The following is a 15,029-nucleotide window of genomic DNA, read 5'->3' as shown; positions in this document are numbered from 1 at the left end:
AGATTTGTCTTGGGAGAGAAAGAAAGAACTAATGAAGTCAGCTTCCCAACACATTTTGTTATGTGCTTGGTTGATGTTTGTTAAGTAATGCCATGGATCTTAGTAGGCATCAGGTAACCTGCAAGGAGAGATCTAGAGAAGGCCCCAGTCTGGGAAAAAGCTTGAAAACGGCATTTTGAGTCCTCTTTTTCTAGCTGCTGGCCTTCATGAAGCATGCTGGAATGTAAAAATCTGGGAGGCTTCTGCTCTTTTATCAGGTTCTGAGAGAAATTGGCAAATCTGTTCAAATGGTGGCAGGAGGCTGCCTTGGCCTGAGCTCCAAAATTCTCTGAAAGGAGAGATTCTCCAAATCATAGCACTTTTTGGTGGATGCATACAGTCAAACACGAGCTCTGAAAGGGTCTGCCATGGGCAGGTTACTCAGAATACTGGGATATACCCTGTTCAGCTGTTCCAGGGACCAGTCAGGAAGCTCTGGATCCGTGCATGGCCGGGCTGCAGCCAGCAGTGCATGGGGATCCGTCTGCTTTACCTGACTCTTCACTTTCAGCCCAGGCAAAGTCTGGCTGACCCTGCTGGGGCAGAGCAATTAACTGCTTTGAAATCTGCTTCTCCATTTAGGCCTTTTAGCATCCATACAACTCAATTGCTTTGATTTTCTCATGATTTTCCCCCAGCACAAAAGATGCTGATTTTTACTCTCAGTGTGTAGCTGCATCGACTTCTTTAATGCCATTACATTAGTATCAATTGGCAATGTCCAAAAGGACTAAAAGCCCTGTTTCCAGAATGAAACAGAAGAAATTCTTATCAAACAGGCCACAGTCAGGTACTACTGTTAGACACTGGGATTTTCCCAGGAAATTGCAGGATGGGAAACAAGAACTTCGAGAACTGTGAGGAGGGTTAAATACAAGTTAAATCCATAAATTTCTGTAGAGTGTAGAAATTCTGCAAATAAATATGTGAATATTTGTCTTTTACACTGAATTCTTGGAGTTCTTACCCAAGTCAGAGAAAGCTTTCTATTCTCCAGAGTCCTTAAGCATGTGTTTAACTAAAAGAAGGGATTTTAAGGAGAATTTTTGCAGAGCTCTATGTATTTCCTATCAGCTGCTTCCATGTGGGAATCAAGCCATTTATGTATACAGTTCCTGACTCTGGGGCAATTAAAATCTCAACCATAATGTTATATTAACACAGAATTTGGTGTGCCTAATGACATATTAAATCTTCCTAAATTATAGCTAAATTACGAAAAGGACTAATTTACCAAAACCAGTTACTAAATGTTTAGAAAAGGAAGCTAATTGAATTATCTCTTGTTTGTCAGAGACAGATAATCTCCTTGTGAGAAATCTCATTTTTTCTGAAGCATGATTAATTGGCTTTACGAGTCAGAGATTATGACAAATTATGCAGGAGAAGATAATAGATAATAGTAGGAAGGCTTGGGAGCAGAGAACTAGCAGCTGTTATTTGGTTTGGGTCTAGGTGCCACCTCTGGATTCACCCTGATCCTTGTGTGGTCTCTTTGCTGCTGCTGGAGATGAGCCTTGCTGCTCCCACAGCCACCCTTTGCTCCTTTCCCTGACATGCTCAAAGCCTCAGCCCAGTTCTGATCAGTAACATCACCTCCCCAAGAAGGATGCCTGAAAAACTACCTGCTTTTAGGGGTCAATGAATGGTTTCTACTGAATAATCAACAACATGAGATGTATTTTTGATTTTCCTTTAGTCATGGTAGGAGGGCATTTATGACTCACACAGAAGGTCCTGTCACAGCTTTGTCATCCTGTCTGAAAAGCCCGGCAGGTGTTGGATCTGAATCAAAAGTTTATTGGTTATGTTAATATTACATCCCATGGGTTTTAGAATAATCTTCCATTTGCACTATCTTGTACATGTAGATCATGCTGTAATAGGAACTAGATTTGAGTTATAGTCTCATTAACATTATTTGGAAAATGTTATGAATTAGATCTGCAATATCTATTAATGTGCTCAAAAGTAAGGTATATTTAAAATTATAGTGGGTGTTGCCACAACCACATGACTTGAAGGCTTAGTGTCTCAAGCAGAGTATCAGATAGTGTAAAATTCCCAAATTAAATGACTGTTGACACCACTCTGCTTTTCCTGTTGTTCTGACTGCTAAAACAGTGATTTGATACAAGTATAAGTTCACATATTCTGCCTTTTCCTCTGCAATCACTTTTTTACCCCTTCCCAACACCAGTTGGTTCTCTCTCATATTTAGTTGTCCTTTATATTATCAGTTTGCTTATAAGAAAAAATGATTTCCCAGGCATCCCCAGCCAAGTCCCTGTGAACCTACCACTGTCCACAGTCCCATACCACACACATCCAGTCATCTCCTCACACCAGGACCCCCTGAGAGCCATTCCAGCTCTGCTTTGGGCACTGCATCCCTTTGGCAGGCAGGAGCACACCGTGGCCTTTTCTTCTGAGCAGCCACTTTGTGTTTTGCCTGCATTTCAAGGTAGCAGCTCCTTTGCAGGCATCCCTTTGGGAGCCCTTGGGCACTCAGCACAGCTCTCTGTTGCTTCCCTGGTGTTACTCGAATGAGTTTAAACATGAAGCAGCTTAAAACATACAGGGGTGGTTCCCAAAACAGGTGAATAGTCAGTGGTTTATATTCATTGGAGCATTTCAGTCAGTTTTAATCACAACAGAATGTGCTTGCATCTGGTCCCAGCCCTCCAAGTCCTCCCTCAGTACTGTGGAGTAATTGAAGAATAGGATTAAAGGTAATTATTTTAATTGCCCATTGACTGAGGAAGATTTCTGATAGTGCTGGGTAGGATCTGATCTGTAAAGGAAAGGCTTGTGGGTTGTCTGCATCAGGACAGATCCCCACCAGCAATGATGTGAGGGGTGCAAATGATCCCCCTTGCATCCTGCAAGCAGCCTGTGGATCATGGCATGGAGAGAGGGGGTGTGGGGCACATAGGAGGAAACATGGGACATACTTTGTCTGGATGCAGAAGACAGAATGTGTGCAGTGTGCCACTTTGCTTACAATGCGTTTGGGCTTGTTATTAGCTCACATAGTGTTCAAGCCCAGTGTAATGTCACTGACTTTGCTGAGGCTCCCTTTGCTGCAGCTGTCAGTGAAAGCCCAAGGTTTGTCTAGGAATTAAAGCCAGAAATATGAGAATTGAAACCATATATATTCAATAGGGTGAAATACTTAACACCTAACCATTCCAAAAGCAGCATTTTTGTTGGAGGCAGTAGTAGAGAAGAATGATGGCATACTAGGTGGCTCACCATGTTGAACTTGGAAAACTTTGCCTGTGCTCTTTGCTCTGCTGATCCTGCACTGGCCTTTGCTGCAGCACTTGGGCTGCTCCATGTCTCATTTCCCCTCCTGGTTAAGAGTCCTTCTTAGGACTATGTGAATTGCTTTCATGATGTGTTAGCATGAAAATTTGCACAAATTCACTGAGGTACTGATAGGGAGGACAAAGACCTTTGTGATTTTTTTTTTATGTGTAACTATATAGCATCTGTGGAATTAACCACTTCTGACAATGGAAGAAAAATACACCAGAAAACAATAAATTCAACACTTTTGGCTTAGTGACACTGAGCAGAAGTTTGCTGTAGGATAGTAGGGTCCTTTAGCAGATCATTGGCACATGCTTGCAATGCTCTTAGGCTTCATCTAGATGTTTGCTGGGGCAAAGAGGCTATCAGAGAAGATGGACCTCTGTCAGACCTGACTATATATAATATTCCATGTGTGTAATGAGAGCAATTTTCAGAAATTTGAAGCCTCTATAGGTGCTATTTGTATAGTATAAACATCCTTTCTTTATCAGGTCTGCTAGTTAGGTACTTTCTTTGCTTGTGTTTTCCCATATTTTCTTGGTGAGTCAAAGAATTTTAATAATCTTTTTTATTTGATTAAGTACAGCTGTGAGAAACAGAAAAAAAATTCCTGACTAAAATTATCTGAGTATTCATTTATAGGCATGAGAGAAGCCAAAAAAAATTCATATTGCAAATGTTTTGACCATTGATATTTGTCATCCTTCTTCTTTGGGAGGAGCTGAATCAGACTCTCTTCTTCTTCATACTTTTTAGAGTGGATTTATATCACTGGGGCCTGATTTCCAGGACTCCACCCACAAGCACCTTTTTATTACCCATGCAGCTGCACCGAGTCCAGTGGATTTTTGCCTGATTTATTGTCATGTGAACAAGGGCTGCACCAAGCTGTGTGACTCCTGCAGTTAGTTTTGATTTGCACTGATGCAGCTGACAGAAGGAATTGACTTGAATGATCTCACTGTTGCTGTGCTCTTGCATTGTAATTAAAGCCAAAGCTGTGTCGTTATCTCTTTAGAAATGCATGCTGTGCCTGCACCTCTTAGCTCACTTCTTGTGCCTACAACTGTCTGCTCCTCTGAATAACTCCATTCACCAGCATCATTTTGTTGCTGGGCATCTGCTGAGAAGGGGCTGGCATGGCATGCTGGGGCATGTGTCCAAGCCCTGGCTGCAAAGAGCTTCCCACTGTTACCATTCAGGGAATGCCCATGAGCTCAGGGGGAGCAGGGGGTGCTGAGCATGGACAGGCACAACCTGTGCTGGACAGGCAAACTGGTGAGTGCAGATAGGTGCTGGATGTTGACTGCCAGGGCTCATCCTTGACCAAAAATTCATGGGGCTCACAGTGTATTTTGTTCAGTCTTGTGACTGAATGCCTCCCAGATGCTCCTCTTTCATTTAGTTTTCCTTCAGTGATTATTTCCAAGCACTGCTGTGCAGTTTGGCCTGAATTTAGGAGCTGCTGATGCTCCAAGTGGTGCTGGTACAGCTGCTTGTAGGAATGGCCAAAACAGCAATTCCCTGGAGTGGCAGAAGACTGCAGCCCCATGTAAGGGTGCCCAAAGCTCTCAGTGACAGCAGAAGCAGCAGCTCTGAGGGTCCCCTGTGCCCAGCTGGCTTGTCTCAGTACTGCTCATCCTTCTCCCACTCCCAGGGAGCCAAGACACACACCAAAAGGTTTTGAGAAATCATGATCTATTCACCACCCAGCACATTTGCCTGATCAAGATTACCGACCTTAATTGTCCAGGCCTTTCTCCTCTACTGCTTGTAACTTAGCATTTCTTGTTTATTTTCATCTTTATTTCCCATAGTGTACTGAAATGATGTGTACTGAAACATTTGTTCACACAAATAAGGAGAGGTGATAGCTTTCCTCCCTGACCACATGCTCTCTCTTCTGTTCCAAGTCTTAATTAAAATGATACTACAGGAAGCAAATCAATTAACAGATACCTTACAAGATGCTTTATTCACTTACACATGTACACAAAATTACTTACAAGTATCACATTACTGCTTTAGTTTATCTGTTAGCAAATGCTGCTAATGAACTGCAGTGTTACTGAAATGGGTAACAGACACCTAGGAAACCAGGGAAAGTATTTCAATATATCATTCTTCTCTCAGAATAAATTTTACATTTTGTTGTTCAAAATGCGTGGAAAAATTACTATCCAGTTTCCTTTGCAAATGTGACGAATCACCTGCTTTGTGAAAGCCGAAAATGCCCACATTGAAATCCCTTCAGTTGGTTACAAGTACTACAGTAACTTATTCTTTATAAAAACAAAATTCTGTTACAGCTGCCCTTATGCTCTAACAGCATGTTTCCTCTGAATCCCTGACCCAGCACATCAGCTCTGCCTGATCCGAAATTTGGTTACTGGATAGGAGGCCTTGGTCTCCATGATTTTTCTGAGGGATATTTCTTAATAACACACAGAATTTCTAGGCTGGACTTCAGTCCTACAATTGCTTTTTTGTTTGCTTGGTTGGTTTTTTAAGTTGGATTAAATCTCTTATATTAGTGGAGAGCTGGAAAGAATTCATTTATTATTTTTATTATGATCTGCCACATGGAGAGCAGAAACAGGTACAAAAGTGAACCTTGACAATGTATGTAAGGTGAGAGATTTTAAAAACCCATATGTCTATAGACATTGGCTTGAGCTAAAAGGTTATGAAGATACTATTTATTTACAGGTTGTAGTCTTTGGTTCTGGATAATGGTAAGTTGCAATAAAATAATGTAACATCCTGTTTGGAGTCATCCTGTAATGCTACAACATGAAGCTCTGCCTGTGAAATATTGGGATATTACTTAATTAAGGTGGGCATGTCATCTACCCGAGGCCCCCAAGCCTTGAAATTCTGCTGGGTTTCCTGAGAGAAGCTGTAGGAATAGCAGGGGATGCTGGCCAAGAATTCCCAAAGCTCCCACAGCTGACAAATACAAAAATCTCTGTTTTCTTGCACCTTGTGATGACAATACGTTATATACAGCATTCTTGAAAGAAGAGGATTAAACAGAATGGAATCTACAGCATTATTTTTTGAACTTAGACCAGAGCCACCAACTCAAAGCATTGGTAAAAGTTAGAAAGTGTTTACAGAATAACTTGGGCTTAAATTATTTTAAATTATTTAAACTACTCTCATTGTTCTGAAACAAAGTTCTGATTTTTCTTCTTATCACTCCCACTGTAAGAAGCTTGAAATTGGAGCCAGGCAAAGAAATTTTGATGTAATCAAGCCCACCAGAACATAAAAGGCTAGAACAAGAATGAAGGTGCTGGGAAACTGAAATGATTCACAAATTCTGATTGAACTTAGTGCATTGTTTTATACTAAAAAAACAGGGATAGGGAAATTATGTAAATAACAGATTAGCTTGTTTGTACAGTGTTGACATGAAGTGTCAACAAAATATGAAAAACATTATTTCACAAAGGAATTTTTAATTTTAAATGGTCGTAATTAATTTTAAATGGTTGAAATCATCACTAACACCTACAAAAGACCTCAGTTCTAGATTTAAAAAATTAAAACTTTAAATGATTGAAATGTTTTCTTACTAACACAAAAAATGTATTTCCTGAAATAAATGAAAAGCCTTATTTTGTTCTAACCTCAAATGAATGATTTTTTCAAGTTATCAAGTTACTTATCTTGAAATATGGGTGTGACCATGAATTCTGCTGCTGAATTATACTGCCACTTTTCTGATTATCTGGTATTTCACTGACTTTATAAATCAATCATATATTAATCACAGAATAGAGAGGATCTATTAGTGAACAGAGCTCATCTATTTTATTTTCCTCACACATCTGCTGCATAGACATGCTGAGGGGGATTGCAGGCCTTTTGGGTGCAGGTGATTGAAGTTAGCTGCACTATAAGCTCTTCCTGTAAACAATCAATCAGCCTTTCAACTAAAGAACAAAGAAAAGGATTTGGATTGGTGGGATTCCTGCCCCTGCACAAGAGACTCCTATTGATCCTCAGACCAGGTAACTGTTGATTGCAAAAGGGTTATTGATCTCTTGTACTTTGGTTTCTTATTGTATTGCTGTCATCTCTGAAAAGAAAGAAAAATTGCAGGTTAACAATAACTCTCTGGCTTTGGTTTTACCTGGATTATGCCAGGTAAAACATCATTGTAAAAGCTGAGCTGGGAGATGCTCAGATAAAGATCACAGGAATTCTAGAAAATTATTAATGGAGATGCTGGAGTTACATTCATGAAGTTCCTTTCACTTAACTTTTCTTTTGGTAGATGTTCCTTTGTACCTTTGGAGGCATCTGTTTTTCCTAAGTGAATTAACAGAACAAATTCATGCTTGTGGCTGTTGTGGTGACTTCCAGGTTCCCTTGTCACTGCCAAGCAGGAATCCACTATCAGCAAACCATGCATTTTTGGGTAGCATCCCAGGATCCCTGCATTGCAGGCACTGGACTATTGTCACTTGGGGTGCTTCCCACTACTGCCTTTTCACAGGGTGGGGAGAGGCTGAGCAGCAGCTCCTGGGTCCTTCTGTGGCTGCATTTCCCAGGAGTTTATTACGTGGAGTGCCTGCTGCTGTGGGGCAGCTGCACAGGGCAGCCAGCCTTGCAGTGTGCCTGTGCCAGGGAGCTCCAGGTGAGCACTGGGGAGCTGTGGCACAGCACAGCTCAATTTCCTGCCTTAGCCCATGCAGAGGGCCCAGCACATCTGGGCTGTCAGTAACCCAGGGTGACCCCACAGCCTTTATTGCTGTGCACCTTTCCCTAGGTGGATGTGCCTCTGCTGCTTTGGGTCTGCCCACTCCACTCCCTGTGCCACCCCCGTCCCCAGCACATACCTGTTTTGGCTTGATCCCGTGTTTGACCTGCAAAGTGTAAAGAGGGAGCTATTAATTGTGACTTTTAGAGCCATAATCAAAGGTGAGAATTCAAATGAGTAACACACAGGAGTTGCAGAAATGCGGGAAGTTTTTTATTTTTTTCTTCACTGCTCTAAATCTTTTGTTCAGTTTTGCTCCATCTAGTGTCAGTGCTTGGGAACACGATCTTGTATTGCAGCCCTCGATGATATTAAATCTCACAACACCACAAGGATCTGAAATCAGTGATTCTTTTTTCATAAGTCTAGTGTGAACTTGTGTGCAGAAATTAACTGTGATACACAAAAACCTGTGAGCTGGAATATGCAGGAGCTTTAATTTGATGCTGCTCCTGTCTGACTAACACCTGGCACTCTTGTCTCTTGCATCAAGAGGCCTTGGTTTGTGTTGGTTTTAAGCTGTCCTTCAGCTATCATAGCAGCTTTCATTCCTAGCTAATCCCATGTTGTCACTTCTCTGACAAGCCCTAGGCAACACAAAGCTGCTCAGTTTGTTTGGCAGACTGGTGCTGCCAGGGAGCAGGAGGCTCTTTGCTCAGTGGCATCCAATATTTGAGTTACCCTGGGTGCCTGCTGACAGGGGTGAAGAGGGTGCTCTTCCAGAAACATTTCACCTTTTTTTTTTTTTTTTGTATCCAGACTTGCAGCAGCTCTAGGGAAGGGTAGAATTACTCGTTCAGTGCTGTAATCATTTGCACCAGCAAGTTTGCCAGCTGCAACCACGATGGCTGTGGAAGGAATTGCCTCTGACAAGTGTCTGAATATTACCAGGAAAGCATTCTCCTGACTCAGCAGGTTTGGCACCAACTCTCACAATCAAATTATTTAGAGCTATTCAAGACTAGCCTCAAACAGTTTTGCAGAGGGGTAGGAAGGAGTAAGGATTCTTCCCTGTTTGGCAGCTGTGGAAAGGTCAACCACAAAGGCAGTCCCCAGATCCAAGAGGAGAACAGACACCCTGGGCCAGGTGCCCTCCCAGGGAATGTGGAGGGTGGCCAGAGGAGCAAAAAATAGCCAGAAGTGTGGCTCTGCCCATCAGGCTCATAGCTGGCATCAGTGAGGTATGCTGTATCATTGAAATGGGCTTAATGAATTAATCTCACCCCAGAAGTTTCTGCCATACATATATGTGTAGTGTGTATATATATATATAAATTGTCTTTCAGGGGCTGTTTGTGTTTGTATTCCCTCAATCCAGGAATGGTGCTAAGGAAGCTGAGAGCCTATAGAGTGTCTTACTGCTGCTTTTTAAAGCCTGCTGTCCCCAGCATAGTGCAAAGCTTAATGTCCTTGATTTTGAAGTGTGTGATAAAAAGATTAATTTCATTTTATGGAAAGGGTAACCTGAGCCAGGGACTTGTCCAAGGTTGTTCAGAAGAACAAGTTCAGCTAGACAGGGCAGGGACAGGAGTAGGAAGAAAAAACAGTTCATTACTCTAGTCACTGGTGATTATTGCCTCAACACAGAATGGGTATTGGCATTTTGTTTATGCAAATGTATATGTACAAGGAGTTGAGACAGCCATTCCTGCTGAGATTATTTGCCCAGGAATAATTTGTGGCTGATTTTGCAAGGCTTATTTGGATCATTGAAGAAGTTAAATATTGTTGCTCACTCTGTTTTTCCTTCTATGTAAACCACTGACAACTTCTGAAAACTTAGTTGATGTGATGATTGAATTGTATGTAGAATATCCTCCTTGTCAGAATGAAAGACCTTGTGAAGGTCTGCTTGGGAAACCAAGAGTGGCAAGTGAAAGAACAGCTTAGGGCATCACTGAGGGATGTTAAGAGAATCCATTCACACAGAGGTGTCAAAGATTCTCTACTGACTGGATCTATGACTGGTCTGCTGCAGATTCAAGAAGGTCAAACTGATTGCATAGTTTAAAATATTCTGGGAGAGGAAAATAAAATAGGCTTGTTTTAGGAGAGTAAGGACAGATGCAGGGAACTTGCTGCCAGGCTGTGGGCTGAACTCACAGTGTTGCCTGTGAATAGCTGGCACAGTATCTGAGGGGCTGCATTTCAGAGCCCAGCATCCTGGGAAACCTGTGCTGTCCATATTGACCCTTTCCCTTGAGCACCACCCTTCCAGTGACACTCTCAGACAAGGCCAAAGTCTCTTTTTATTTCAATTTGTATTTAATTAGGAATTTTGGTTTGTATATTTCGGGACCATTTTCCAAAGGACTCCCATATGTGGTTTTTTCAAGTACCCACTCCAGCATCAAAACTAGATCTCCAGTTAAGTTTATTTGTGAGCTCACACTCCAGTGACTAGATAGACCGTGTCTCCCATTTGCAGGTGATGGGACTCATGTGTGTTTTTGGCTTCCTGTTTGTTAAACAATACATTCTGCAATTCACAGTGCTATAGACCAAGTTTGGATCAGAAAGAACTGTTCTCATCTCCAAAACAAGATGTTTGTCTTTCTATCTGACCTTAAACCTGTTTGAAGGATATGATATTTTTAGATCAGATCTTGTTCATTGTCCCTGCCTGTCAAGCTACAGACCTGAACACAGCAAAATGCCAGGGAAAAGACTCCTGGTTCAGATGTTTGGGCTGCCACAGTTCTGGTAGCTGGAAGAAGTTGCAGCTCAACATGGAAATCTGCACATGATTGCCCAAACCTTGTCTTTTCCATGCCATCCACCTGTGATGTTTATATTTGGACAATTTCACCTCCTATGCAATGTCTGGCACTGTTTTTAGTGAATTTTAGAACATAATACAGGCTTTCAAAGTAGAATTACATTCCAACACCTGCTCCATTCTCCTAAAGAATACTACACTTCTCAAAAGTATCCTGTGTTTCTCAAGCACAGTCTAGCAAAGGAGAGAGAAGTTGGTCCTTTTGCAGTCAGGAGGGAAAATATAAGAGAATATTTAGATGAGGCTTTGGATAGGAAAAGAAAATCACCAATACACTTGGCAAACTCCTCCTCTTCCATAAAATATCAGAAGAACTTGTGTACTGCATTTAGAACCTGATTTTCTACTGAATGATTACATGAAGTCCTGTAGAACCCAGTGAATGGCATGGGGGATTTTGTGTGTGCTGTTGCCAGGATGTGTTGACAACAGATTCATTTGTGGCAGGTTTAAAATATGTACCTTTTCCTTTTTAGTAAACATTCTCTGTCTCTCCACCCTTCTCCTTGTCTCTGTATGTCTCTTTCTTTGTCTCCTGTCAAAATAAATCTGGCTGACATGCACTGTAGTTAACTCAAAATATTGCCAGCATTAAATGTGCCCAGACATTTTTATGAATACATTAAACTTGCATGAAATTTTTAGGCATTATAATTTACCAAGCTTACACCAAGATGGCATTTGATACTGACATGAGCTATTAATTAAAAAAGAGGACGTTAAATAATTGTCAGTTGACATATAAATTGCTGTTTTGTTGGCTGACAGAATCTTGCCTCAAGCCTTTTTCTTCTCAAGTGTTAGTAAATATCCCATTGAGTTTAAGGGCAACCCATTGTGAATTGATTGTTGAAATCTTAATGCTATGTACCTGACTAAATAAAGTGGTAAATTCTGTTAATTATTTCACAATGAGCTGTCAGTGGCATGTGGGGATTGAAACACTTGTGTTTTAAGTATTTTGGAAATTATCGAGGGGGATGCATTCAAATTCTTCCTGATTTTAGTGAAAATCTGTCCTTGGAAGGGGTCAGTTGGGTTCAGTACCAGCTAATTGGGGTTCTGACACAGAGGATGATTATCTGCATCAAGACCTTCAGCTGGTATGAGGCTGAGCAACTCCACTGGCTGTGGAAGTGCAGTGCTGGGTGATGCCCACTCAGAGTACTTCCAAGCTAGGGAAATATTGAGTGGCTGGTGGCATTTGTAGGAATAATGATGTAAAATTTAAAACAAAATTTGGCTGAAGGTGAATTTGGTTGAGTGTTCTATCAGTTGGATTAAGTATTTTTTTTTCCTGAACAAGCATTAATAATCATCCCTGGTCAAGCAGAAAATGAAGCTGTTTGCAGAAGATTTGCCAGTTCTGCTCTCCAGGCCTAAAGGGATGGTGTCTCTTAACACTGAGCAGGTTCCAGGTTGCCTTTCCCTGAGGGATTCAGGATGGCTATATGGTTGGTTGGAATAAATCAGGTGATTTCAGATAATAGACTTCACTTTATCAGAGCATTTTCTAGGACTAGCCACTGGTCTAAAAATTCCATTAATTAGAATTCCCTAGGGAACTGAAGCAAGTAAGTAAAATCAACTTAGACCTAATTATCATATGTGTCTCTGGTGACCTAAATTAATCCTACTAAGTATTAGTTTATTAGGGGCATTTTTAAATGTTTATATAGCTCTGTAATGTTTTTATTTCCAGAGGTTTCCTCAAAACCAGTACAAGGCTATTCTGTTTCCACAGATTATTACCAACATCACAGAATCCCTTAGTGACCTACCAGAGAGTAATATATAGATGCCCTGAAGTGAATGAGAACAAAGATTTGCTAGTAAATTACTGATTAGCAAAGCAGAATTGAGAAGTGCACTGATTAAGCAGTGACAGTGGATATCTAAGTTTTTTTCTACTTAGCTATAAAAGTGTCATCTTTAAAATAAAAAGTTTTGTCCCAAAACTTTTTGTGGAATTAGAGTTTCTCTCAATGGTCAGTGTCAGTGGCTCTAAGGCAAAATGTTTCTGTATTGTGTCAACTTCCAGCCTTAAGACTAGAATTATTTCATGAAACTGGAAATTTCACTCTACCTTTTAGCAAATGCCTGTAGACTGGGATAAGGAAACATCAAAGAAGTCAGTGTAAGGTCACCATTAAAGATGTTAAATTTTGCTGCCACCACAAAGTCAGCCACTTCCCCTAGAAAGATCAGAGGATGATGCAATAAATGTTCAGACTGTCTCTGAAGGAAAATATGGCACATAATAAACAGCAAAGAGAGCTAGAGAAGTCCAGTGTGGAACAGTTCATAGATCATCCTGTCTGCATTTCACCCAGGCAATAAATCTACCGCTGCCTTCTGTGTTTCTTGTCTTTGTCCCTCTCATCCTTTTATTCTCTTTTCTCTTGGCTCTGGTCTCTGGCTTTTCTGTTGGCTTATCTCTTCCTCATGACTTTCCTGTTCAGTGCTCTGTCTACACTGTCCTGAAAGCATCATAAAGTTTACCAGGTATTCTATGTTTGTTATTCTGACCTTATCATAGCCCTAATCTACTTCAGGTTAATGCACAGAAATTGACAGACTCTTGTCAGAGAATGGTGTGTTACTAAAAAAGGAGACATTTTGTGCCAGTTACACTGAAAGAGTGTCTCCCTGGGAAAATAACACGTGCTGCAGGACTGGGCCCTTTTCCGTCAGGCACACAAAACATTGAAGCTGCTGCTGCAAAGGGTGTCCTTGCTGTGGTCTTTAATTCAGTGTTTACATATGCTGTGGTCTTTAATTCAGTGTTTACATATGCTGTGCTCTCTTTCTGAGGAATGGTTGTGGTGGGGACATTCTTCTGTCCAGCTCTCTGAGAGAGGCCAAAAGCCATTTCTGAAACCACAGAGTACAGCTGTTGTCTTCCCTTGATGAGAATGCTCATTAATTGATGTTTGGGGGGTTTTAGTCACTTATAAAATGTCTCAGAGGGACACAAAAAAGTGTCCACATCTGTAGGTTACCATGAACCACCAGAGCTTGCAATCCAGAGCCTCTGCTCCTGTACACCCCTTCCCCACTGCCTGTCCCTGGGGAGATGCAGAGTGGTCATTGCCTGAGAAGGCTGGCACTGCTCTGCTGCTGGGGAGCTGGTCAGGTGCCCAAACCCTAAAATGGCCTCACAGTCTCTGGGTAAGGGGGAGGAAGGTGAAGGGCAAAGAGGCATCCCTCCCAGCAGGAATGATCACTGTGTGACCCTGACTTGTAAGTGTGGGGGAGTTTTCAGAACTGAGGTGCAGTAACCTAAGAGGCTTCATCACAAGCGTTTGAAGGATTTTCATTTTAAAAATAATCTGTCTGCTGGGTTTTCTTGTGTATTTCTGAAATGTTGAGAAGCTGTTAGAAGAACATTCCTTTTTCCATGCAGACTCACTAGATATCCCAGCCCTCTAGAGGTTTATCACGTGTGTTATGTGCAGTCATTCCAACGTGGGGAAGCACCATGCATAACGAGGGAGAGAAATTAGAAGTTGTGCATAACAGAAAACACCGTGACTCTTACCTTCTATCCATTTTGCCATCTGACTCTAAAGTGAGAAGAGGAAAATGTGGTTAGTTGAGAAACAAGCAACAGAGTGGTGATAGGCCTCCACAGAATTTGTGAGGAGGCAACCAGGAGTACATAGTTACAGCTGGTAAAGATCCAGCCATCCCTTCTGAGGCAAAACTCTTTGATATTAGTTGTGTCATGCAACTTTCCTAAAGCCCTTCTTGATTCTTCCAGCTGGAATATCTCATGACAGTTTTCTCAGACCTGTGTCTTAGCTAATACTTTCTCTGGTTTGAGTTAGGTTGTAGCATATCCCCAGGGTATCATGAGAAACAACCTTGAGGCTAAATAGTAGACTTGGTTATAGTAAAATGTAAGTCTGCACTTCTAGGCAGTCCAGCAATTCAGACACTTTTAAAATAGTTCTTCACAGGAACGCCAGAGCTGCTGTAAATACACAATTGCTAACACTGAAGCTCAGATCTGCTGTATCAGAAGATGAGGAGAGCAAGATCTATGGAAAAGGGATCAGGAGTATTTTTTTTCTTACCTCCAAAGCCACTGTCAATCATTTTGGCTTTGATCATGCACAT

At 41.4% G+C, this 15,029-nt stretch overlaps 1 long non-coding RNA gene across 1 annotated transcript; it reads right to left on the bottom strand.

Annotated features, from left to right (window-relative positions):
* Positions 1 to 7,224: 7,224 nt before the first annotated feature.
* On the bottom strand, positions 7,225 to 14,470 carry LOC128937591 (uncharacterized). The gene is made up of 3 exons (XR_008483053.1): positions 14,449 to 14,470; positions 8,208 to 8,234; positions 7,225 to 7,444 (listed from the first exon to the last, which is right to left on the bottom strand). It is a non-coding gene; the product is annotated as an uncharacterized LOC128937591 (long non-coding RNA).
* Positions 14,471 to 15,029: the final 559 nt, after the last annotated feature.

This window comes from Melozone crissalis, unplaced genomic scaffold (assembly GCF_028551555.1).
Source record: "Melozone crissalis strain CALT ecotype California unplaced genomic scaffold, PUWL_Pcris_2 ptg000019l_1, whole genome shotgun sequence".
In the NCBI taxonomy this organism is placed as follows: Eukaryota; Metazoa; Chordata; class Aves; order Passeriformes; family Passerellidae; genus Melozone; species Melozone crissalis.
The sequence above is the reverse complement of the archived record's forward strand: the minus strand, read 5'-3'. Positions and strand labels throughout refer to the sequence as shown.